This window comes from Opisthocomus hoazin, chromosome 9 (assembly GCF_030867145.1).
Source record: "Opisthocomus hoazin isolate bOpiHoa1 chromosome 9, bOpiHoa1.hap1, whole genome shotgun sequence".
In the NCBI taxonomy this organism is placed as follows: domain Eukaryota; kingdom Metazoa; phylum Chordata; class Aves; order Opisthocomiformes; family Opisthocomidae; genus Opisthocomus; species Opisthocomus hoazin.
This window is the reverse complement of record NC_134422.1, coordinates 26,031,339-26,057,054: the sequence shown is the minus strand read 5'-3', so window position 1 is coordinate 26,057,054 and position 25,716 is coordinate 26,031,339. Positions and strand designations below refer to the sequence as shown.

At 45.4% G+C, this 25,716-nt stretch overlaps 1 long non-coding RNA gene across 1 annotated transcript; it reads left to right on the top strand.

Moving 5' to 3' along the window:
• Positions 1-12,744: 12,744 nt before the first annotated feature.
• Positions 12,745-24,892, top strand: LOC142362413 (uncharacterized). The gene is made up of 3 exons (XR_012765061.1): positions 12,745-12,830; positions 22,422-22,561; positions 23,788-24,892. It is a non-coding gene; the product is annotated as an uncharacterized LOC142362413 (long non-coding RNA).
• The last annotated feature ends 824 nt before the right edge of the window (positions 24,893-25,716 follow it).

Sequence of the window (25,716 nt, the reverse complement as noted above, 5' to 3'; positions counted from 1 at the left end):
ATCCCTGGTATATTATTTAGTGGTATATGTGGGCTAACAAACATTGATATGAAGTGGATAGTTCGTGTGCATTATGTGGGAAGCATCTATATTATATATAATGCATAAAGAAATCTACACAGCCTTCAGCATGCCAGCTGTTTCTGTTTATGACACTGAGTTATTCATGAAATCCAGGAAGACATTTTGTAGTAAAATACGCTACCTGCTTGCTTTTAAACTGCTAGAATTGTCTGTCCAGCTAGCTAAATAATTAAGGGAGCGACGTGAAATTAAATATCACATTTCAATCCACCTTTTCCCTTCATCAGTTCTTTCTTGTAAGAGGAGCCAGGAACTAGAGAAAAATATGACTCACAGGGGCTGTTTGGGTGTTGCTATCGCACGTACAGAAGGTAAAGGGAATGATAATACGCCTTTCCTGTCTGTAATCGTGTTCACTGTAGCAAACCTTCCTGCTTGTTACAGTAGACTAAATGGGGTGTTTAATTTGGGACTCGGTGTAGTCTGGAGTCAAGGTGCAGCGGTTTTATTACAGAGTACAGTTTTATTGGAGGCTGAAGATTTAAATTCCAGCATACATACATATATACATGGAAGTTCTGCTTCGCAGCTACGAGCTCATACACACGCACACAGAGTTTTTGTCCGTTAAACGTGCCCTCTGATCTTCCAGATGAAGGTTCCAAGGGATTGTGGTGTATTCCTGCATTCTCTACTGCCGTGAGAACCCGTGTGAGAGCGCAGTCTCCTCCAGCCATCAGGAAAGGAAAACGCACGCACACAGTCAGAAGGAGCAAGTCCTATTTTTCGTTGCTTTTTTGGGGTTTGTGACAGTACCCGCAAGGTCTCCAGTTCATGACCCCCCAGAAAGAAGCTTTTGGGGTTGGAATAGATTTTCTTTGTTTAGCTTTTTTCCAGCAAACAGCGGCGTAGCCCCCCCCCACTTCCCCCAGAAAGGTGTTTAGATCGTGTAATCACTTCTCCTTTATTTAGTCTAAACCTTAAAACAGAAGTCTTTCAATAGAATGATTTTCTGGCAAGGCTAGAATATGGTGTATACAAATGTGGAAATCAAATTATTTAGAATTGTGACCACGTCACCGAAACCAGCCGTTCGGCCACGCACCGCCAGCTCTCCAAACTGACTGCCCGGGGGAACTCGGGTGACGCCTGGCTCGAGCGCCTCAGAGCCAGCAGCAGCAGACGCGAGGGGCCGCGCCGCTCCGTCCTCCTCAGCGGGCAGCCCCACCCCCGCCGCGCGCGGCGGGCGCCCGCGGGGACCCCTGCCCTCGCCGGCCGCCAGGCGGCGCCGCAGGCTGAGCCGCCGCGCCCGCGCCTCTCTGCCCGGGCGGGGCCGGGGCCGGGGCCCTCAAAGCGGCGGCCGTGGGGCGTCGCCTCGCCCCGTGCCGTGGACCTGTCTTTGGGAGACCGCTTGGCCCCGGATTCAATAGCTTAGCCGCTTTTTCTTCTCTATTTACAGCCCTCGCAAACCAAAGAGAGAACAATAATGCTGTTGTGTGGAGCAGAAGCGCTGTTGCTGTGGTTCTGTGTCCTCCGGGGGTGTTGGGGGGGAGCTGGACACAGGTTCTCCGCTTCTGATATATTTCTGTGTCCTCCGTGGTGACCGGCGGAGCTGCTTGCTCGAACACGCTGCAGTAGCTGCGTACCTGGCCGAGAGGAAATGATTTCTTCTCCATCGCGCCCGCGCTTCCCTGCCCCTCTGTGCTGGGGCTCTCGACACCTTAGCTGGTGGCAGCTCAAGGGCACTGCCGGCGCTGGCTGCTCCTTTGCCAGCAGCATATTTACGCTGAAGTCTGGGATGAACCGTTTGTGTCCAACCATTAAAAAAAAAAAAAGAAAAATCAGGCTTAACACATCTCTTGTGGAACAGAGATACTGGCAGCCCAAGTATTAACTCCTTGATTCGCATGTGCACATAGCTTTAGAATGAGCTAACGCCTGGATCTCGCCAATGACCTCAACCTTGATCTGGAGGGACCACTTATTCATGAGAAAAACATTCATTCTCCATACAAACTGGTCCTGGGACTACTGCCTGCGTGACATTTAGTCCTCTATTAATAAACACACAAGACACAGAATTACTGTGATTTTGTCCTCTTACCATTTGGGGCTGTATGTCATGCACACAGCACCGCGGCTACTCCTAAGGAACTCTAAATAAGAAACCAGCGTTTAGTGGCTTTGTAGATCTCACGGAGGAATTACGGGCAGTCCTGAGGCGACTGAGGGCTGTGAAAGCACGGAGAGACAGGCACAAAGGCAAGCACTGGCAAGAGAATCCGGCCTTCCTTTAGCCGGGGTGAGGGCATTTTTCATGACAGCACGACGAGCGTGTTGCAGGTCCCTGTTCATCAAAATCATAGGAACCACCATTTTGCAGTCCACATGCGACAGCGATAAAATGGTGGTTCAGAAGGGCTAGCACACCCGACTCAGCACCAGAGTTCCTCTGCTCACTCAACAGCCCAGCTCTTTTTTTAATTATTATGAATTGGCAAAAGATTTTAGATTAGGAACGAGACAGGAAATGAGGGAAAAATCCTATATGCATCTGGAAAACACACAGGGTAAAAATTAACCTTCAAGCTCAAAGAAAATAACATATGTATGCATGTGAAAGCAGTCTCCATGTGAATTTTCTGATAACTGTAAGGTGCATCTTCATCTTAAAACCTGTAACTTTAAGAAGATTTAACAGTGCGTGTTGTTGTGATGTTGCAGAAGACAATGAAGTATTTTTAAAAATATAGCAGGAATAATTGCATTCAACTCTGAGCAGGAATTAGCCTGGCATTGCAAACGATGAACCTTGCTTTATAAGAAGGGGACTTTTTAATATGATGATTCGGCAATTCGGAGGGATGGTTATTTTCATTTTAACAGGCCTCTGCTTAGTATATGTCCCCTTGGGGATGTAATGAAGGTTAACAACTTACACGTGGGGAGAAGGGATTTTAGTGATTAGGGAAATTGCAGGCTCCAGTTTATGTGAGCATGTACGTGAAGAGAGAGTGAGAGAGAGAGAAATTCCTCCCCATCTGAGACACTGCTGCACAAAATGTGTGTAAATGGGAAACACTTCTGGGGAGAACCCATCTGTAATATAGATAGCAATCCGCCGGGGGCTGAACTGAGGGGCAAATACTGGCCTCCGGACACTTCACTGGTGTCGGATCAGGCGTCGAAGCAGGGAGGGGTAGTTCACTCCCAACAGTGCATCAGCATGGTCTGTCCAACCAAAAGTCTTGCCTTGACAAAACAATGTGGGTCACGTATTGGGCTCAAGCAGTCACACGAATGGCAACTCAGAGAGGCAGAACTTATCCTCTTTCTGGTCTCTAAATCCAGAAATGTTTTTTCCATCAAATTTCATATATGCTTCATGGAATCTGAATTCAGATCTCAGAAGACACTCCAGCTGAATTTTTCGCTGCAAAGTTTCACTTTATAAGATTTGTTATTAAATTACTTTATAAATGATTTGGTATTAAACAGCAAATCAGAGCTCTACTTTCAACCAAAACCAGCTGTCCACTTACATTTCTGTGCATTCTTGACCCAGTGTGACAATTACCAGGGGAAAAACATCCCTTTGCAATATTGGATGCAGTCCTGTGCCTGGACATTCAGCAATATTCATTGGCCTATATAACTTAAACAAGAGCAGTTTGTTAGCCTAATAAATCCAAGATTTGGGCTGAGAAATAAAGGTGCTGTCAATAACCCGTTAGCCAGATAATAGAAAGGGGATTATGTGGTCATTCTGTCAAAAAATTAGGTTTCATGCTTTTAATTGGCGTCATATCCTGTCATGAGTCTTTAGGGTTTAAATCAAAGTCCACCATGCTAGAGTGAGAAGGAAACCTAACGGTAAATCCTTTCATCCTAGAACCTGTAGGGTTTTTATGTGAAGTCCTAATTTCTATTAAAATACTTCCAAAGAAAGACAACAGGAAACAGTAAACATGGCAACACCACAAATACACTTTTCTGATGCACTATTTCTGTCAGCGTTCAAAGAGTAAGTTGTACGGGCTGGAAAGGAAACTGCTGTATCGTTAAAATCCAAGCAGGCTCAAACAGCCGCCCTTTTGCAAAATGGCCCCCCTCCCCACCGTCTCTAATAAATCTTGTTTCAAACTGGGCTAAAGCCATGGATTGACTTTGCCTCTTGCAGTAATGGCTTGAAACTGTTGTGCATCACAGTTCCGCGTTCAAAGGGAATCAGGAGCATTTAAAAACAACTTCTGGTGCAGGATGCAATTATAACTGACAGCCAGATGTCTGCCCTGTCTGCTACAGCAAGCCTAGAAGAGATTGCAAATGGTCTTGAGACCTTTGGATCTAAACAGCGCGTCCGAGTGAGTGATACGCAGATAAACAACAATACCACAAATCACTGAGACCAGCCGAGGGGTTGCTGGTGCTGATAAAGATTTGAGATGTCGGGAAGCAGCTGACCCTTCCACCCTCCCCTCTCTTATTTTTTACTGTGCCAAGTACAAAGTATCGTAGTGGAAAAGGGCTCAGCCCACAAAGTGTGTTTATGTATCCACTGCCAGAAGTTCATCTGGTGAGGAAAGTCCCGTAAGTAGTTGTTTAGTTTACAAAGGTTAACCGGACTGTAGTGACAGATATTTGATATTTTGATTAAATTATATGCCTGGAACATTTGCAGCAAGTCCTGTAACACAGGGTGCTCTCCCCAGGCATATTACCTACCAAAAACATTTTTAAATGGACTGACACTAAAAATGGACCCTCTTCTCTCCACAGTCTGGTTTGATTATAACATAGCATACGATGATTGATGTCAAAGTATGCTTCTTACAGTACTTGTAGCAATTTTTAGAGAGCCCTCTCTTCACACGGCATCCTATTTTTGTAGCTTTTGTGAGGCATGTACACACACCTACTGAGGCAGTGAGAACAGCTTACGTGGGAGTACACTGAAAAGCGTACAAAGCTTTTGGGAAATCAGCAGAAGCCACTTACCTTCATGTCCTTTACTAGCACACACTATGAGACCAACCATCTCAAAGCCTTTAGAAGTAACTGAAAAGTTTTCACTGATTTTCTATGGGCGATGGATCAGGCCCGGCCTGGCTCTGGTGACATTTTTAAAAGAATGTGCTGTTAAACTGACTTACATTTACGGTATCACAATGTTAGCCTGTGGGGAAGTGGCTGAAGAGTGTTTGGACAGTAACAATTTGAAGCAATGAAGAAATGCAAATAATATGAAAAAAATGTAAGCTAATTTTTCAGACACTTCAAAAATAAGTATTTTATTTTATTTGCCTTTATGATTGCCTTCTTCCTATGGTATTGTTACTGTCTCTTTAAAGTATCTTAAGGATAAAAATTTTACCTGCTTTGAATTATCTTGTGTTTTGTAATGGGATTTTGCAGAATTTATTAAAAATTTAAAAAGAGCAGAGGCTGTCAGAGACTATCCAGGAGACATCTTTTTCTTACATCCCAGTGAGAAAATTCACTGCGTCACTTTATCACAGGTCTTCAGTGTGTCACAAAGACAGGTCTAGGTAATATCATTAGAATGAAAGATAAGGGGCTCCATAATACAAAAATACAAAGATGTCATCAGTGATGGGAAAATTCCAGTTTTGAAAGAAGACTCCATTCCAAATATCAAGCTTGAAGGATTTAGTATCTTGAAACATTTTTCAGGTTGGTTCAATGTCATTGTGATAAAAAGGATGTCACTTAAATCACAGCAACCTGATGTGCAAAGTTGTCCTGCTGAATGAATTGCCAAAACTTTTATTCACAGAATACTTATTTCAACTAGTCTAAAATCTGGCCAGACCCTTGCCTGTTCCTTGAGCCAAACTTACGTTATGGACTTCGTGGTGAAGGATGACCAAAATTTTTTTTGTAGCCTCCATTCCCTCGCTGGCTGTCTACCCCTCCCGCTTGACTCCCGCTTCCACAACAGGCACCACTTGTTTGGCCATCACCATTTGGGGCTCTGCTGCAGTCGACACATTCAATGAATCCGGCTGTAAACTTTTCATTTTCTGGGCAATAATTTTGAAAAAAAATTATTGTTCTTACCCCTAGGGCACGAGAGACTTGAACTAAGATGCGTGAACGATGTGAGAAACTAGAAACGCAGTTTTTCGCTGAAGTCTCTGTAGAAGCACGCCTCGGGCACGTCCACCCAGCGCAAGGGGCACGGTGCCCTGCGAAGGGGCCGCAGCAGCAACAGCAGCAGCAAGGCTGGGCGGTGGAGCGCCCGCCCGGGCACTGCTGCGGCACGCATCTTTTTGAAGCGTGAGTGAAGACAAAGGCCGTAGAGATCCCCAAGAAAAATAAAGAGTTGCCAAGGGTCTGGGTGTGAGAGGAAAGGCTGTCAGATCTGAACCTGCTGTGAAAAGCCAGATCCCACAGAGGGGAGGACCTGGGGCCTAGTGATGGCCACATTTTGGCCAGCATTGAAGTCTGGGGAATAATTCATGAGAGACTCGAGAAAGCCTCTGGAGTCTTCTTTAAATCAAACCAGTGCATGAACAAGTGCTGAGTTTTAAGCATTCCAGATTCCTCTTCAGGTTTGTCATTTTAATAAGCTTTGAGTGGTCACATAGCACAAATCCGTTTTGGATGTGTTAAGTTTTATTTCATCTGTGATAATTTTTAAAGCTCATAATTGCTGTGTAATATTATGTATGGGACTCTTCTTGGAGACAGTCTTTATTTACATGAGAAACTTTTAAAGGGCAACTGCCGGTTGAACACATTGATTGTTACTGCACTTCTAAATGGTATTTTAAGATCCTGGTAATTCTCACCGATATGGGAGATATAAATATCTCCTCACCCTCGCCTCAGAGCGCATCAGGAAAGCAATGCACGCAGATCAAGAGGGAGAAAAAAGCCTGCAAGTAGTATCAGCCCTCTCTCCCCCCTGCAAACCATCCCAGCAGTGTGGCTGGGACTGTGCAAGGAGAGAGGGAGAAGCAAGTGGTCTGAGGGACCAGGGTGAGCTGCCGACAGTCTCCATAATACTTCCTTAAAGGCAGAATTTGGGTCAAAAAGATGATGCTTGAAACTGTCCCTGTGCCCAGCCACCCAAGGGTAAAAGAGCTGCCTCTCCACCCCAGAGCAGGAGGGACCCCAGGCTTCCCCTTGCGCAGGGTGCTACGCCGGCACTGCTGCTGAAAGCCCTGGCTCCCTGACGCCCGCACCGCGCTGGGCCAAGCCTGGGACCCCAGCTTCCTCCCCCAGCCACGGCTGCTCCTGGCACCCACTCGCCTTGTGACCCATGTGTTCCGCACCCTCCCCATGGCTCCCCACGTTTCACACGGGAAGGCACGGGCGGTTTGCTGTAGGGGGGTTTGGGCTGCCTTACCTACAGTGCCTAAGGGCTAGGCTGGTAAGCGGTGGGGGTGCGTTCCTCTCCCTCCTTTGCATTCCAATCTGCAAAGCCTTGGAGATATCATTTAAACTCACAAGGATATTTTAGGTGGGTAAGGATAAAACAGAAGCCATGCAGATTCTCTGAGAACATAGCACCTAGTGGCATTTCCCTAGGGACCTAAACACCTTCAAGGTGAGTGCCTCAGTTTCTCCTCTGGAAAACAGCTATAAAGATCATTCTGTACACAGCACGTTGCAAGGTGCCTTCCCACAGCAGTAACCAGCGCAGCATGTGGGCAGCCAGAGACATCCCAGCTCTGGGAGCACCTTTGCTGTGGTTGTTACTGGTGCCGATGCCTCACAGGCAGAAGGCACAGGGCAGGGGCAGGTTTGTTAAATGGCCAAACAGCCCCTAATCCCTAAATGTTCAGCAGGATGAGTACAGCAGTTTGGTAGGACTTTCCAGTGTAAGGTGGGAAGTTCTCCAGCTGGGTTTGCTGTTTATAATTCCTTTGGCTAAGAATTGCACCTCAGGTTCCTCGTACTTCTTCTGAATTGGATGTTTTCAGGCTTCATGTTAGACTCTGTTTCTGTATTACTGTGGTTACCATTAATAAAGCTGTCTCCGTAAGTTACCAGGAAACAGACAGTAAAGAAATGTTAATATTTTCTTGAGAACTAGTAATGAGATATATATGTATACACACATGTAGTGCAAATAAAGGAAAAGTGGGACTAAGCCAAAACAATAAAGAACATGAAATGATTCCATAACTACCACTCAGCTTAAGGACTTCAATGACATTGCATTATAAATGATAACTATGTTCCTAAGCAAGAAAACAAATCCCAGGCTCTGTCCTGAGAACTGTAAATGCCATCCCTTTCTGGTCACAGCCATAAAACCTATAGTCTGAAGATACTGCTTACTGCCTGGAAGGTGTTTTGGGCTTTCAAAATTACCACACTCACCAGAGGAATTTGGGAGCCAGTTTGTGCTTCAGATTAGAGCGCAGAAAGAAAATCCAAGGACGTGGGTACTATTGAGCTAGATAGGAGTTTCATTGATTGGATAATCCATAGCTGCAGAAAGTACAGCTATTTTTCTACCTTTTATTTTTCTACCTTTTCACTTATCTGACTTTCTTCTCAGGAAAGATTTTATGGGGTACGTCTATCAGTTTGGACACAGAGGCGCAATGCTCATTGGCGTATGTCCTTTAAACTAAAATAAAACTACAATGCAGATAGCATTTCAACTGTGTTATTTTTATATACTTTAAGTTTATATCGTTATCTTCATGTACTTTCATCCATCCATATGTCTGCAGCATACTAGCCTCTGTAGCGGATGACTACATGGGAAAGAGGAGGCGAGAGTTACGATCAGAATGTGTGTTTTTCTCAATTTGACGACCTAGACAGGCGCTCCAGCCTCTCTCCCAAGCCACAAACCCCCCCAGACTTCAGGAATTTTAATAAAAATTTTAATAAAAATTCCTGAGACAGGTTAATTAAACTTTGCTGTTATTTTCTCTCTTCCCTTGAGCTCCCTGGTGTGTCCTCACTGGAAGACCCATCTTGGAAGACCCCATCACCTAGGCATTAGGCAGTCATTTAGGAGGTGGCAGGTGTGGGCTCCGGTCCATGCTTGAATTTACAGAGAAGGCATTGTCTTATGGTCTCCTGAATATCAGGGATGTATACTAATATCTGACCTATAGGAACCATGCCTTTCTTCTTAAGTAATAGTAATTAAGTTCCTGGAAGTGTTTTCATCATGATGAGGGACCCATATTTCTTGTTACATTTTCCCCGGGTTTGTGAAATGTCAGGTTTCCTCAAGAAAATCGTTTGCCAACCAAACAATAAAAGTAACAAACAGCCCTGAAAAGGTACCTACTGCTTGTTTTGCCAGAAGTTTTGCAAAAAGAAAATTAAAAAGACCTGATTAAAGTCCCTTTAACAGATTTCAGAGGGAGTGTATTTGATTTTGTGGCTTCATCATCAGCCTTAACTTTGTTTTCAGAAATTTGAACAGGATTTAGCTGCTCAAATCCCACTCTAATCCATAGGAGTTCTGTGGCTAAAACACAAAATAGCTCTCACAGAACATCTTGTCTTCTTTAATTAAAGACTTCTGGATTGACTTTCATAATTTATTGTTTTCATAATTGTTTTATGAAAAGGGCTGTTGACATGTTGCGTGTAAATATGCGCAAGATAAATTGTTAAACTACTGTTACTCATTCCATCGGTCTATAGCATACCATAGTCCAGCTTTGTGCTTCTGATAGTACAAAGCCATTACAAAGCTCATAGGTAGCTGCCTATTAATAACAAATGAATCATGACTGCACTTTTCGTCTCGTTGTGGACGATGGCACAGGTTCCACTGACGTGAATTGGTGGGGGATTTGGCCTGTTAAAATGTTTAATAGGCGACTTCTCATCTTCACCAGAGCATCAGCAGATTTGGCAAGGTACTGTGTGCCGAGACTACGCTGCGTTTCACTACGCACCTGCCCGACGGCCTGTTAAAGAGAGCAACCAGGCCGTGAACAGGGCTTATGTGTAAACACAGTGACAGAGTATCTGCAAATTTCCCCCCAGAACCCACGTTCCCCATGTCTCTTAGAGCATCTTCTGGCCATCCTCGGTGGAGGGGAACGTCTCTCCCCACGTAACTGCCCTGATGGTGCCCTCTGGGGTCTGAGGAACCTCTCCCGGGGCTGGCATTTGTTCATCCTGGGGACAGGGCCGTCCCTAGTCATGCTGCTCCCTGAAGTTACTCCATGGAGGTTGTCCTCTTTCAGCCAGGACGATCTTGCCATCCTCACGCACCTCACCTAGGCGCCAGCCCAGGTCTGGTTACTGAATCCTGCCTCTCTGATGTTGTTTCCATGATGGTGGGAATGGCGCGCTTGCTTCCTCAGGCCTTTTCTGATGTTCCAGGAAAAACTGAAGCCCCCAGGAAAGAGTTAAATTAGTTAAATGCTTCATTGATTAAACAATCTGTGCATGTTTACATATTTATACCCAAGGAATTTCTAAGTTCGCTCTCTCTCTCAAAAGAACAGTAACAAACGCTCCTCTTCCAAGGTTAACAGTCTCCAGTCCATCACTTCTTTCACCACATCATTTCATCCCGCAGGTTTCCAGCTTGCCGGCTCTTCAAGGTTTAAGGAGTTTAAATTGACCTTGACCTACAAATGTACGATATACAGTAGATGATATTGTTCTGGAAAAACAAAACTTCTGTCCTGAAGCTAAACTGCATTTAATGATTTATTATTGCTTCTCCTGGGCCAGGTTCTGGCGTATTTACTAACACTGTACGTTATTTGAACTCCTCCAGGAGCCCCACTGATTCTGGAGGCACTCTTCCAAGAGTGAGGCAGATGCACAATAGGAATAAATATACCAACACGTGGTCTGCTAACGTATTGTCGTGGTTTCGAAGAGAAATTCTTTGATCACTTCTAACCTTGTCTTCAGCTCTGTTTGTAAGAGTCCTTGTGAATTCTTCAAGTACATTTTTAAAATACGCAGCGAGTACCTGTTTTCTTTAAAAGAAATCCCTGTTGGCAGTGTCACGAGGTACCCTGGAATGCGCTACATGTGTTCATGTTGGAAGGAAAAAAAACCTCCTTCTACTTTGGAAATCGTGAAACACATTCTAGCTGCAGACGTTAGCGGGGCTGGTTTTAAACCACAGCAAATTAAACAATTAATTGTAAAATGATGAAAGAATATCTTTCTGGTGTCCCTGTGAAGCTTGGAAGTCTGGGACTACGTGTGTTAAAGAGACGAGGCTGGCACTGAGGTGTTCCCAGTGCCGTTGCTGCCTTTTGTCCTTTTTGGCGTGCTCTTTCGGAAACAGCGGAGAAAGAAAAAGATGAAATTGAACACATCAAATTTAACTATGAAACAAAGCCACTCACCTTGCTTTCAGGGTCAGGAAGTACAATCGCCTCCTTTTGACGCAAGAAAGAGTTTAACAACATATGTTACACGAACGATTATTTAAAATAAAAGGAAATGGCCTTCAAAGAAGCTGCGGTGTCTCAGGCGACAGCACCGAGAGCAGTGCAGGAAACCCGCCCGCCGCGGGGCGAAGGCGCATGCCCGCCCGGAGCGCTGCCGCAGCCCTACGCTGGCGAAGACAACAGCGAAGAGCACCCGCTTCGCAGAATACTGTAAAATACCTCGCTTACGCCTGACCTCTCCGGCTCGTTCTGCCTCTGGCTTTTCACTGAAGTTTGCTTGGTTTGGTCTTTCTTTTTTCGGTTTATTTATTTGCTGGCTGCGGACCAAACCCGAGCGCCCAGAGCCACCGTTCGCTGCACGATGGCACTGGGTGTTTTCCAGCCCATTGCAGTTCAATGGCTGGCGCAGGCAGTGGGGACGCCGGAGCGAGCGCGCACCTAGGAAGAAGAAAAAGAAAAGAGCTTTTTTGCAACAGAATAAATCGTTTTCTCTCGAAGGCGCCCGGAGTCACATGACCGAGCCCGGAGCCTTTCGGGCAGCACAGAACCAGGAACGGAGCAGGTCTGCCTGCTCCTGGCGCAGGCATTCCAGCCTGTCGACACGCTGCCGGTCCATATCCCTCGCAGCGCATCTGTGGAGCCATTAAATCGGATAATCCCTCTGGCCTTTGATACATTTCTGGACATGATTATTTCATTACTCGCAGTATATCAGTAGGATCATAATAAAAAGGACTTCTGACAACCTGCCAAGAGTTTTGTGGCCTTGTAAACACAAAAGTGCTCTAATAAAATTTTATTAAGTGTTAAAAAGTCATAAAAAGTGAAATAACATAAACTACAAAATTTACTGTCCTCAGCAAATGCTGAAAATATCGTCCATAGTAAAATTAAATTAGCATGTAATAGACAGCGCGGCGGCGTGGAGTGGGCTGAGGAGAGGATCGGGGGGGGTGGAATAGAAACACTGCACTTGAGCTGGATGCGGGTCGGGGGGAGGGTCCCGCAGTTCGCGGGCGATCGGCGGGGATGCGCGCGGGGCGCGGGGGGGGGGGGGGCGGGGGGGGAGCGCGGCACGGAGCGGCCGCCAGGCGGCGCTGTGGGAGCGGGAATGCGGCGGGCCGGGCGCGCGCGGCGAGACCCCCGGGCCGCGGGAGCGCCCCCCCCCCCCCCAGGAAGGAGCCGTTCGAGGGGGTTTCGGCGCCTTCTCGTGAATCTAAAAGAAAAAAAAAATTATGGAGCGAGGGAAACAATGCGGGTAGAGCTGGGCCGGAGGGCGCCCGGCGGGGCCGGCAGCGGTGAAGCGGCTCCCGGTGGCCTCGGCCGCGCCGCTCCGCGCCCCCGCGCCCGGGGCAGGGGCAGCGGCGGGGGCGAGGCGGCGGATGGTGCTCGTCCCCCCTCCCCGTGCCGCCGGGGGCCCGCCGCCGGAGCCAAGTAAGTTCAACCTTCCCGTCGCCGTCGGGGCTGCGCGGGGAGGAGGCAGGGCAGGGGCAGGGTGAGCGACGGGGCGGGGGGACGCGGCGGGACGGGGCGGGTGCCGCCGCGCTTGCCCCGAGCCCGGCCCCGCCGGCCGTCGGTGCGCCGGGAAGGGGCACGGCTGGGAGCCCGGCTGGTTCGGCGGCGGGTCCCCGGGGCACAGCTCCCCCCCCCCCCGGGATGCCCGGGCCGCGCTGCCGTCGGCCGGGAAGGGAGAACCCCGCTCCCGTCAGACGGAGCCGCCTGGCAAAGCCGCCCGACGCTTAACGGGGGAGGGTGGGGGGATAAAGCAGCGATAAACCGAGGCAATGGACTTCAGATTTGTGGGTGGGAAGTGCGTGAAGTTTCGGTTTCTGCAGGCGCAGAGGACGGCCGGTGCTCGTGTGGCGAGGCTGAGGTCCGAGGCCGGGCTCGGTGCCCGCGCCCGGCCGGGCCTGCGCGGGGCTGGGGAACACCGGCTGGGACCCCCACCCCGCGGGGCGAACACCGGCCGGGACCCCCACCCCGCGGGGCGAACACCGGCCGGGACCCCCACCCCGCCGGCGGGGACAGGGAGCTCTGCTCCCGCCGAGGGGAGAGAACCACCACGGCGTTGTTTTTAGCAGAAACTCTGAACAGTTCTGTAAGTTGCACTTCAGTCGTTTTGGATCTGTACGCTGGCTGTTGAGGCAGGGCTGCAAAGAAAAACCTAAGCCGCATTTGGCTTTATTCTGAGTCACAGAAAGTCACGGGGAAGCTGTAGGTGTAGCGCAGTGCTTGCTTTCGCTCGGCTGTCTTACATGAAGAGTGGTTTCTAAAAATAGGTATTTCTGTTTGTACATAAAGTTGGCTAGACCGGTGTGCATGTGCAGACCATACAGCCACAAAATGTGTATTTATCTCACTGATTCAAAACTTACTATGTTTTATCTACCCTTCTGTTCATCATCTCTGATCAAAAATATGAGGGTATTACTATGTAATTCATCTAGATATATATTTACTGACAAATTACAGAAATAAAATACATTTGAATAAACAGGAAAAAGCTTTGCTTTTCTTCCATCTCAGATTTTTACATAATTCTTCAATAATTTTACAGGAATGACTGCAAGTCGGTATTCTCACAGAAAGAAGTTGTACTTTTTAAACAGAATAAAAGGATCACATCACATTGTCTACTGCATTTAAAAAAAAAAAAATCTGGGCTCTAAACCATCTGTGGAAATACACAAGTTTTCAATGAACACTAAATAATGATTTTCTTTGCTCTCTAATGAAATTTTCAGTCTCCTGTCACCAGATATAACGTAAAGACTGCAAAAATGCAAGCAGAAAGTGTAGCAGCAATGTGATCAAAGCTTTGAACTTATATGAATTAAGAAGTCAGCAAAGCATTACAGAATGCCACATACATGTGGCTAAGGTGTGTGTGCTCCTACGTAACTTTGAAGAGTTTTTAAATGCAACAAAGGGGTTTGGGAGTTAGTTTGCATTACTGAAAGTCTCTTTGGGATCAGTTCTAGTATTTGTTGGATTTTGGGAACATACCTGTGTTCCAATTCCGATCCCTATTCCCTTTTTATGCTATGGTGTGCAGAACCACACCGCCTTTATTTTTAAATACGTTCTTTAAAAACCTAACTCTGTCATCTGGTTGATCAGCTGTTTGGTATTTTGTGCTGAGCTCTGCCTGAGCAACTACGTGTACAATATCACTGTGTGAACAACCCCATTTGTTCCATGGGGTTTACGGACGTGCATCAGGGTACGTGCTTACGTGTGCAGGATCTGGGTTTCAGTGGCAAGAGAAAATTCTTTTACCCCTCAATTTAGCGTTCTAATTTATGGCGGGTTTTTAGTATGTGGCGTTACTTCGACAACGGAATTTTTGTATCAGCCTAATGTGATGTAAAAGTCCAAAAAAAAGATACAATAGGCGACTGCGGGTGATGTTTAAACAGATGCAATAAAGGCCCGATGGGCAAATGTCTGACGGGGCCTTGGGCAAGGCTGGAACTCACATTGTTTACGCCCAGCGTCAGCCCCGCTCCTTTCGATACCCGACATCGTGCCTTGCACCTCCGGCTGCGCCAAGCGAACGCGGGCATCCTGCCCGGGGGAGCTCGCAGTCTGCCCGCTGCAGGGCCTCAGAAGGTGAGGAAGAAAAGCACGGTTCCAGCGGACGGCAGTGCTTGCAGCAGGCAGGAGGGATATTGTCTGGGCTCTGGGACTGGGGCGGCACATGCTTCACCTCTTTTGCGGGGTTTCTTGGAGCGCTCGCAGAATTTAAAGGCACGCACTGTCCCACAGAAGCCTGTCTCGCAATGCGTTAACCAGTTCCTTCTCAGCTGATGAATGGCGTCAGGCTTTTGTTGTTGGACTTTAGTTTTTTTTACTGTGATACAGCTGGGCCCTATGCTACAGAAACAGATAATCCATGAAATCTTTGCTTTCCTGAAGTCTGTCACGAAACTCACTGACTTCACTGGAGCCACGTTTTCATCAACTGCATCGTAATATTTTGTATCAGCCATATGGAGGAGATTTAAAACTGGCTTTAGAAGAAATAGAAATTAGCTCCTCTACAAATGATTTGCATGGGTTGTTATCTGTTTTCTTCTCCAGGTAATATAAATGGCAACACTAAGTGTAAACTGCCAAAAAGACAAATAGCTGTATAACATTTTGATTTCCTGTAACCACAGCTTAACTCATCTAAAATATTAACTTAAAATCAACAAGGCTGGATTACTGTATGTAAGACCACCAGGTCTGATCTGGACGATGCAAGAGCACAGGAAGACATTCAAAGGCACAACTGGCTGTTTGCGGTTCCTGACACTCTTTGGGACCACGGGGATGTGAAATTGTATGTCAACGATGCTTTAACACGAGAGGCAGTTGGTTAAGCAGGAGAGACAGTATTAATTCACAGCCCTCACAGCTTTTGCACATTTAGTGTTATTGAATTGTGCTTCACCTTAATATTTTAAACAGATGCATCATAATGGACTTCTTAAAATCTGATTTAAACCATAACACCAGGAAGTACGATTTTGTTAAAAATGGAGAGGGGAGGAAAGAAACTGCTGGACTCCCAACCACTCCCACAGTCATCTTTTCACAGGCAGTTTTTTCTGATCCATTAGCCTGCCAGGCAAGGATGGCACCTATCCAGTGTAAATATTACATTTTCAACATTTGGATGGCGTTTTGAGCTATATTTCTTATCCCCTGAGAATGTATACTTTATAAATACAGTATTATCTGCAATTCAGAGCTAGATTATGGTAGTATGTGACTTTATAATGCAGAAGATATTTGAAGAACTCTGTGTATGGACTCACTGTAGAATAAAAAGTCTTCCTTTCAGTTATTTTAATTTACAGTGAAAATGACTTAAGCACGGCATCAAACACACTTTTTTTCTGGAGTAGGGAGGATCCAGACATGATTTGGAGGAATAACTCCATGTGTAGACAAGATCTGTTGCTACTGTTTAACAGCATAATCTGCACTGTGCGTATCTTAAAGTGGAAAGTCACACTAGCATCTTTGGGACCTAGTATCCTCACTAGAGTAAACTCTTCACTGTGTATATTCCAGTACTATCCCACTGACAGTGCCAGATGCTGACAGAACTCCGTGTTGGAAATAAATATGGACATTAGTTGATCCACACCCATAGCAAGCAGAGGATATTCTTAGAGAAAGAACATGTTCTGAAATTCCCATCTCTGTTTTAAATCCTTCGCTTTCTCGTCAAAGGGAAAATGGGCAATATTTGACTTGAGCCCAAATAAATGTCGTTTTACTCGTTGTTCTTTAAGTAAAAACAGCGTAGCTGGTTTGTGTAGTCCTGTGTAGGGAAGGAGGAACTGCACCCAGGCATGGCATGGCAGTTATATCACAAGCTTCAGGCTGGTGCAGATTTACAGGGCTGAACTATACACCCTGAAATTTGTGTTTACAATGAAAAAAAAATGACCTATCTTTAACTACAGCAGCACTGCTTAGGACTGTTTTAATATATACCAGATACAGCCCATTAAACTGAAACAAATATAACCCTGAAAATACTAGCTTCGCATTTTCCTGGTTGTAGGTAATTTTCCATACTTATAATCTGCTGTTTTGGAAGAATGTCCTGATTTCCTGACTTTGAAGTACAGAGCCGTGTTTCTGTCTCCTGTTCAGCTTCCCCGCCTTCCCTTCAGTTAGTGGCTCGTGATACTTTGTGTCTTGGGTCCCATATTTACCCACCTTCAACAAAACGTTGTCGGCTACTGCGTGGTTCTCGTTTGCAAGTTGCTGCCTGCGGGTCCCAAACCCATAGGTCTGGTAGCACAGTAAAGCCCAGGTCACGGAGCCTGAGCAGAGAGGGCCCCGACACCCGCCTGGCTGCAGCGGTAAAGAACAGAGTAAACTGGAAATTTTCATAACAAAAAGCTGGGTGAGAAAATGCGTGGCTTCCAAGCTGGTAGAAGCGTTTTGCCATGGACCCGAAGGAGCGACGGGTCAGCGTGGCTGGCTGACTGCCGGCTCGCAATCAGCGCTGGAGCGAGCCCCAGCCGAGCTCCCCGAGCCATCCGGCTGCCCAGCGGTGCCCAGCGAGCCGGGCTGTGCCAGTGCTGCTGCCAGAGCGTGGGGGCTTACGTTTCCAGCCTTTGTCACTGCAAAAATAGCCTTGCCAATATGAAGCCTGAGTAAACTCAGGAGCTGCCAGGAAGCGTGGAATAATGGTTCTGAGAAGTGTGAATTGTGCCCATCAAACACGATACCTTAGAAGGCTGATAACAATGGATTCAGTGCAAGGCTATATTAACTATTACATGGCAAGCCCTGTCAACACAAATAGCCGGCCAGACTGCCCATCCTGCCCGCGGAGTCCGGCCATGTGCAGAGGGAATGCGAGCTGGGCAGGCCGTGCGTGTCCCCGGGGAAAGGGAACGTCCCGGTTTGGTACCAGGACATCTCACTCCTGTCACTCTGCTCCCTTGTGGCACGTTGTGCGCTCTGCTGAATCAGCATGTACTTGGTGTGCCCTGTGAGGGAGGTGAGATGGGAAACAAGCAGGAGGAACATGGTTGGTCTAGCACTTCTATCACTGAAGAATCTGGCTTATGCCCACATCAGGATAAAGCAATACAGGACGATGCGGAGTGTTATGGGAAGACAACAGCTGATATGTTTAGGAGGGTTAAAATTGTGACGATTAGCAAGAGAGATACAAAAAAAGATACTGAATGACAGATACCTGCTTTGGCCTTATCCTAGTATGAGTCATGGTGAGACCGTTAGTCCCATTTTTTTTCTAAAACAGCAGCTGGAATATTTTATCAGTGGAGAGATTTGTCTGGGGAGGGAATTTTCTTACACAAACCATACAGCCAGTCACATTGGGGTACCTGGCAATCCAAGACAGAAATGAAGCTGAATGTATGATGTCCTGCTCGTTCTGAGCAGTAAAGTCTCCTCTAAAGAGCTCCCCTGAAATGCTGTAACTGTGGGACCCTGGGGGCGGGGGCTCAGGACGGACCCAGCCACACGGGCTGGAGCCCCTCTGCCACCCTGCGGCTCTGCCTTGCTCGGGGCTCTTCAGCAGCACCCACCGAAGCACCCACCCGCCCCCACTTCACAGCTAACGCCTCCCGTCCATTAACCAGTGAAGAGTCTTGGTCACCTCAGAGCTCCCGTGACTGCAGTGCGAGTAAAGCCGGCAGAACTTTGAAGTCAAATTGGAAGGCATATCCCTTCTGGTATATACCTACACCAAAACTTTGTGTGCATAAACTGTTGTCCGTTCTCTGCTCACTACTGTTTAGAGCATGCCGCATGTGAAAGCCAGAGCCATCAGGGTAGGAAGAACAGCTGAAATATCTCTAATGACATCCAGTGCTAGGAAGTGCTTTGAAGTTGTATGGCTGCTATTTCTTCTCTATGATTTCCAAATGCAGAAGAAAAAAAAAAAGAAATATCAGTGTTAAAAGCATCAGTCAGTCTATTTAATTGGACAATAGTTGTTTGTGTCATTTCTTTTCTTCTTATGATGATCTGAAGTGAAGAGGGGAAAGCAGAGAATTTTCTTGATGGTTATAAAACATGCATTATTTACTTCTGAGACCAAAAAAAACCCCTACATAGTATTTGCCAAAGACCAAAGGTCAACATATTTAGGTATTTCAAAAAGTGCGTTTTTACCTAGTTATGTGTGACTCCTGATGGTGCATCTGACTGTGATGTGGATCACTGAGGGCCTCTGAAGTCCCACCACCATTTTTCATCATCATCCATCCATCCATCTGTGACACTGTCACTTTGAAATCTAACAAAATGTTGCTGATTTTAGTTTATCCCCATTCCTATCCGATAGCTGTTATCCCCATACAAGACAGGGCCAGAAAGACCGTGGACTCAGCCTTGATGAGCTCACTCCTCAGACCTTGCTAGCACACTGGGGACTCCAAGTTGCCATGCCCCATTCAGGAAGGCCAGTATGGTCCCTGGGGATCTGCTTGGCCAGTTTTGCCAGCCAGAGTAAGAAAATACCAGTTTGGAGGAGTCTGAGCTTTCTCAGCTCTGAGGTGTGACGTAAGGCCTGGGAAGCCCAGGGCTGGCAGAGCCCCTTCCAAGCTGAATCCTCTGACCGGTGCACACAAGCTGCTCCTGAAGTAACGGCAATGAATGCTAACACAAGATAACCCTACAGATGATGCGGACTGTGAAAAATATTGCATCATGACACATTTCCCGTTTCTTTTATATACAAGTGCTAGTTTATAACACTCCATATCAGCTCATACGCTGGAAATCAAGGGCGTATCTGCAAGAACATTTAACAGCATAGTAGGTGGAAAAGAACTACCAATATCTCACCTGTTTCTCTGCCCAGTGACCCAGAGAAGAGAAAGAAAATAGAAAGAAAACTGCTGACAGTTGTGTGCCCCCATAAAAATACTGAAATACAAAGCTGCTTATGAGTTTTCCATAAGAAAATCTTGTCCTGATAATGTTTTTGTTTTAATTTTGTGCTTATATGTGACTTTTATGTATCCACACCATCTTCATTCATTTTTAGAGACGTATTTCCTCTTGTGTTTACATCTAGGTAGAACAAAATTAAAGCTTTCTAAAATATAATTGCCGTGAAAGGGGAACTGTTGATACACTTTTAAGTATAGCCCCATGACTGACATCTGTAGCATGTTGAAATAAATACACAAATAAAGTTAATTGATACACGGTTTGAGCAGTGAAGGAATTGCCATAACATTTATATAAGACTACATTACAATGTGAAGATAAATTGCCTGATGTAGGTCAGTAAAGTGGGACCAATTCATTTTTGTCTGTCTTAAAAAGGGCTCAAAAAAACATGATTCCTCATGAAACATCCACTGAAAGGACAACTCACTGTAATACACTGAGATAAAAAATGGGTTCAGGAGGGAAACATGCTTCTTTATCTGGTGGTGCTAGTTGTCCTTGACAGGCAATGAAGAGTCACAGAAAGTTTACATTAATTGATTTTACTGTTAATCTGCTTGAAATTTTGTCAGCCAAAAGAAAAAAAAAAAAACTGAAAGACACGCAATCACCCAGTTTATATAGGGTTTAGCTGTACAAAAATGCTGTTCTTCCAGACAGCTGATCACCAGCAAGCTGCAGAATGCTTTTACAAGTTCTACATACACTTGTCTTTTGTCTAGAGCCACACAGACTGTCCATATTTTACATTGCTGCCTCTAACGTTTATATTTCACCACGACGGGCTGCAACGTGGCATTACTCTGGTGCTGAGCCCACCCACCCATAACACCTCCCTTCACGGTGCATTTTCTCCCAGCAGAGCTGGAGATGGCCTGTAACATAAAAAAGCTTTCTCAGGATGGGAAGATGAGGACACAGGAGATTTCAGTGCAAAACTACACCAGAATCTGCTTACTATTGGCACATGTTTATGTACATTTCATTAGCAAAGAGGGGAAATGACAACGTAAAGGAAACCTCTACTCAGAGGAGACTTTGGTAGTTTCCTTAACTTCTTCTCCAGATGACTAGTGTTAGAAGTGGTGTGATTACTGGGCTAAATTCTACCTAATTACCGCTTTAACCTTACTCCTCTCCACATATTGCTGTCAATAATATATCCAAATAGTCAGCAGAGTAGGGAGTTGGTTGTGTTCTGGAGCTAAATATTATCTGCTTTAAAAGATTTCAGTGATACAGCATTACTAACGAGAGTTGGGCAAAATGCTTTAGTCAAGTATTTAATTTATCAGAATTTTGCATTAACAAAGACTTTTTTTAAATTCCCCAAATGAAATGAAACTTTTTTTGTCTTTAGATGAAACTTTTCTTTTTTGTCTTCAGGTTCGATCCTAAAAGATCAATCAAGACACTTCTAACTGTGCAATGTTTCCGAATACCCAACACCGATTTCAGTGAATTTGCAGTGTATAGCTAGAGCCAGATTTCCCTGTGCTAATTGTCAAGAAATGAGGTGGTGATTATTTCATCAACAGCTAACTCAGTCTCTGAGCGTTTGATGTGGAGGGAGCCTGTGTCACCCCAGCCTGCTGACGAAGCTGTTCCCCTGTGTTACCCTGGTGTCAAAATGGGTTAATGTGGTGGAGCCCACAGCCATCCTTGCTACAAGAGCAACAGTTTTAAATGAAAGGTCCTGACAAAGAGAGGGGGATGAAATCCTATCACAGAAAGGAGCTTTTCTTTGCTCACTCCCATTAAGTTGCCCAGCTCATCGAGGACAGACGTTCACTGCATGCACACATCTGGCCCAGCCTCTCTTCATGCAACATCATTCATCATGGCCTGTCATGTTAGCCATGCTGGCCACATTCCCCCGGCACACCACAGAAAACTTTCCTCTCTCAGCACCTTACATTTCACTCCCTTGTAGGCATCCTTTGTTCATTCTAACAACAGAATGGTGCCATTCAGGACCTGTAGCAACATGGTAGTTACACAGCACGCCCCTCGGGTCACTGAGAGGTCTGCAAGAGCATGATCATGGCAGGATTGCTGCAGTGTCATGCACTGCTCCAAAAAAAAATGTAAATTAATATTTTCATGGTGCTTTTTGTCCTTGTGATTTCAAGAATGCTTTGTAAATATTCGTTTTTTCCACATACGTGCTAGGTGAAGCCAGTCCAGGGAATGACAAACTGAGGCAAAGTGTGGCCTTGCCCTTACGTGGCAATCAGCAGTGAAACACAAAGTTTCTTCATTTTAATCCATTGTACTCGAGCCTGATAACTTCCAATAATGCTGATTTCCCCATCCTAGTGATTAAATATTAAACTTTTTATCTGGCACATGTTAGTAAAAATACAGGCAGCCTGGAACGAATGAATGAATCTGAAAACTAATGAAATAAGGAAAAGGTTGGTTATTTATTCATTGGTAGGGCAACATGCTGGGAAGTGTTATGTCTCTGTAGAATATGAGAGTAAAAAACATAATTATACTTGTCTCATTGCTGCTGTATTGTTGTTGTGAACCCTTGTGGTCCAAACCACTATTTCTGCTCTTTGAATATAATTTCAGATTTTTCCACTTCGTACTTCAGCCCTGCCAGTGAAGTAAGCCAGTCCATTGCAAGTTTATGACTACTGAGACCAGAATCATGCAGATGGAGGTGTCTTGCTGCCTGTGACAAGGAAGGCTGCAAGGGCAGTGCCCCCCAGGTATGACCTCCATGGAGGGAGCCCGGACAGGGCCATCAGGCAGCCCATGCCATTGAGAAGCTGGGCCACTCCTCAAAGGCTGCTATTTTAACTTTTATTTTTATCGCATTTTCCTCTGCTGAGTACCTGTCCTAGGCCATTTATAACAGGCTTTCATTGCATATACTTAGCTTATGATCAGTGAGGATGAGGGGAGAAGCTCCTTATTTACTTTAATGAAGTGTACTTTTATGGGTACTTCAATCAGTTAATGAGTAGGTAGGTAAGGGAAACGTGAGGTACTTGCAGTCGCCTAATCCTTTTTACCCCACTGTGGTTCTTGGGTTTTTGTTTGTTGTTTTCTTATATTTCCATTCTTCTCTCTTTTTTCAACTTCATCTTCTCCAGCTGCCCCTCAAAGCCTGCTTTTTGCCTCTTTGTCTTATTTGGCACCCTTGCCCCTGCTGCATTCTCCGCTGTCTGCTCTAGACGAATACATTAGACTGTCACACTCCAAAACAAAAGCATGTTATTTTTTCTCGTAATTTTTTCCATCTCATTCCGTCTGTCTCCTCAGTCATCTCAAACCTCTTATCTTGTCAGGCTCAAAACCTTACCACCATCATTAGGTATTTGCTTTCTCTTGACAGTATCTATTCCACTGCTCAGTATTACAAATAACTTTTCCCTAGTACATCCATTTGCATCTCATTCTGTACATCTTCTTCTCTCTGTCCTGACTATGGAGTGACTCAACTCTGTGCAGCCTTTTCTTCACATGGCTCTATTTACATTTGTTTAAATGAGATTCACCTCAAATAGTCATTTAAAAGTTAGGCATGCAGATGATAGACCAGTAGGTCTGCCTAACAGATCAACATGTGCTCCCAGGAGACCACGACAGAAGAACATGGGCTTATTTTGGGCAGTTGTAGCTGCACAAGCTTCAGCTTTGTGAGAGGCAATGAAATTGCATGCAAAATCTGGGACAGTCTTCCAGCTGTGGTTTTGACCTGCACTCTGGTTTAACAGGCAAAGTGGTTCCTGTTTGGAGCTGTTTGGCATGATTTTTATCATCTACTCATCACGGGAGAAGTGTCCCGCAGGTACGCGCTGCAGCTAGGTCCTTACGCTAGGACAGTTAGCAATGCAGGGGAATCCAGGATCAAAAAGAGAACACAGTGCTTCTGGGAGGAAACTACGGAAACACAGTCACTGTTTCGATTTAAGTTCTCCTCTTTTCCCAGCACAAGAACATGAGCTTCTGGCAACAGCATGACCACCATCCCTGACTGTTTGACCGACTGTACTGCAAGCCTAACGCACTGAGCCCTGAGATGGTAACTCAGCTCTACTGTCTTATATCCACTGCTACCTCCCCTTTCTTTTTTCCAACTGTTTTATTTAGGTTATTCAGGGCAAGTTTTTTCTTTCTCTATCAGCCTGTGAGTTACCTGGGATGCTCTTGGAGTTGAACAAATAGCAGTTAACTCAAAAATAATAATCCGTCGAGGTTTACTAACACAGGACCCACCAGTTCTGCCAGCATTACAGTGTAGACTAACAGGCATTGGTTCATTCACAAACACCACATTAACCTACATATTTCAGAAGAAAAATTATTTGGTAAGGATCTATGTCCCTCAATATTTGACATGCCACAATGACTGTATCACCATGTCCTGAATATCTTGTTGCTGGACTATGACACAGTCCACAAGGCTCAATGGCTATGAAACGTGGATCCTTCCAAGACATTTTATGCTTGTCGGCTTGGCAACGGATTTGTGCTGGTGATGAGACTTGTCTGAGTAGCTGTTCATTGCAGGCCTGTTTCTGTTTACCTTGCCAGCCCATTTGCAGCCAGCTGTTCTCCAGCAGGAGACAATGTTAAAGCAAACACACACATGGAAACTGTCCGTAATAATTAAGATCCCAAGGCAGCAAGTCCCTTAAACACGTGCTTAACTTTGTTTAATCAGGTGACTAGTCTAAAGCTTCTCCTGAAATGTCATCTGAACTTGTCCAACCTTTTAAAATCTCCTCGAGCTGATAAAAAAGTCATTATTCTGGTCTTCCATACATATGTAATTCAATAATGCCCACATGGCTTCAGAGCGGGCATTTTTCTGCAGCTATCCCAGAATTTCTTTCATATTTTTGACTTGTCTCTGCTGTCAATTCTTTGACAGTACTTCTGCCGGCCACAGTCTCAATTTGTTGATAATTCATCTTCTCACTCTTTATATTCTTTGTCATTTTAAAAATGGAAGAAGAGTCTTAATTCATGTTAATAAAATTCATTATATATCTTATCTCTGTACCCAAAGATTCTAGGGCTTGCGTGCTTTATGGGAATAAATGTGATTAATAAATGTGTTTGAATATTATCATCTTGGTCATTATTATCAGTATTTAGGAGACTATTGGTATGCATTACAAGATTAAGAGTTGTTGACATACAGAAATGGGATGGATATCTGTAGCAACTAATTAATCTTGGAGGAAACCTAGCAATAAGACCGATTATAAATCCTGATTTGATAAAAGGACTTAAGAGACATGACTTATAAAGTAGACATAGCCAGTCATGGACTCAAACATTTTTCTGAAGGAGAGCCCTTGTTAGATATTTTTTGCTCCTCTTTCTTACAGATTCCCAATTTGGGTCTGCCAGGTGAAGTACTTTGGTAAAACAGAGTTGCCCCTGCAGGAGAGAGAGGCTTAGGCCATTGAAGCGGGTAAGGCTTCAAGGATGCAGAACACAACCGTCAGCTCTCCCCAGAAGGGTGTCACTTGTCAGGGACACCAGAGCAGAGGTTTGATGCACCTGGGCGAAGCTGGCCTGCCTGCAGCACAGGCAGTCTCACGCCTACTTTGCTGGAGCTTTCAGATACCACAGCTCTGAGCTCTGGGTAGCTTGCTTTTGTCTAATGTGGAGGCAAGCAAAAACATCAGTAGTTTTAGAGGTGGAATTGTCCAAGAGCAAAAGATGTGTAAGAGTCTGACCACTCTTTACTGCAAAGAGTTTCTGACCATTACTGCTCTGGCTGGAAGTTTCTCACAAACTTGAGATAAAAAAGCAGATACAACTTTCATGTTGATTTTATACAAGTTTCTTTACTGTGTTTCATTCTCATGCTGACTGGGACAGAATATATACGCTGAAAATAATC